Here is a 1,639-nt window from a genome sequence, read left to right on the forward strand (position 1 = left end):
GAATCCTCTATTTATATTACAATTTACTATGACAGAACTTGTATAATTTAAATGAATGAATCTCTATTAAACTATCATTTTCAAATATTACTGTTCTTGGCAAATTCCCAGCACGGATCAGTTCATGAATCTCTAACAAGTACATGTAGCCCAGCTAGTCAGTGATTTTGACTAAAGAAACAATCCTGACATGAAGAGGCAAGGTTGACCTTCAGTGGTGGGTGGGTTAGGAGCCTGATCTGTGTTCTTAACTGGATAGAAACCAGTTCATTTCAGTGCACAATTGAGGCACTTAGGTGCTTTCATGTAAGCAACTCACGGAAACAAGTCAATGACGTTTATCTGCACTTGGGCTGTGTGTGTGTGTGTGTGTGTGTGTGTATGAGTGTGTGTGTGTGTGCCCACGCACATGTGCGTGCATGTACTCAGTCATGTCTGACTCTTTGAAACGCTATGGACTATGTAGCCCGCCAGGCTCCTCTGTCCATGGGATTCTCCAGGCAAGAATACTAGAGTGGGTAGCCATTCCTTTCTCCAAGGTATCTGTCCAACCCAAGGATTGAAACCAGGTCTCCTGCATTGCAGGCAGATTCTTTGCCATCTGAGCCACTGGGGAAGCTCTGGGTTTATTGGTGCTGCTATAAATTATCACTGATTTCGAGAGGGTCTTCAACTTTCTCTGACTTTCCAAACTGCAGTGATTTCCATACATTTCTCCACCTCCTTCAGACCTTCCAGGCTGTTATACCTTGTTCTCTGTCCCATTTCTTACTCTCACCCATCCCAAAATATGACCAGCAACTAGGCCTTCCATCATCTCTGGGCCATCCATCACTCACTGGTCTCTCTTTTCCACCCACTAGTCCACCTTTCTATGACTGCTTCATCTACTATTTTAAAAAACATTTTATTGGTGTACAGTTGATTTACAGTGTTATGTTTTGGGTGTACAGCAAAATGAATCAGTATATATATATCAGATCAGTCGCTCAGTCGTGTCCGACTCTTTGCGACCCCATGAATCGCAGCATGCCAGGCCTCCCTATCCATCACCAACTCCCGGAGTTCACTCAGACTCATGTCCATCGAGTCAGTGATGCCATCCAGCCATCTCATCCTCTGTCGTCCCCTTCTCCTCTTGCCCCCAATCCCTCCCAGCATCAGAGTCTTTTCCAATGAGTCAACTCTTCGCATGAGGTGGCCAAAGTACCGGAGTTTCAGCTTTAGCATCATTCCTTCCAAAGAAATCCCAGGGCTGATCTCCTTCAGAATGGACTGGTTGGATCTCCTTGCAGTCCAAGGGACTCTCAAGAGTCTTCTCCAACACCACAGTTCAAAAGCATCAATTCTTCGGCACTCAGCCTTCTTCACAGTCCAACTCTCACATCCATACATGACCACAGGAAAAACCATAGCCTTGACTAGACGGACCTTTGTTGGCAAAGTAATGTCTCTGCTTTTCAATATGCTATCTAGGTTGGTCATAACTTTCCTTCCAAGGAGTAAGCATCTTTTAATTTCATGGCTGCAGTAACCATCTGTAGTGATTTTGGAGCCCAGAAAAATAAAGTCTGACACTGTTTCCACTGTTTCCCCATCTACTTCCCATGAAGTGATGGGACCGGATGCCATAATCTTC

This window comes from Bison bison, unplaced genomic scaffold (assembly GCF_000754665.1).
Source record: "Bison bison bison isolate TAMUID 2011002044 unplaced genomic scaffold, Bison_UMD1.0 scf7180017858917, whole genome shotgun sequence".
Classification (NCBI taxonomy): Eukaryota; Metazoa; Chordata; class Mammalia; order Artiodactyla; family Bovidae; genus Bison; species Bison bison.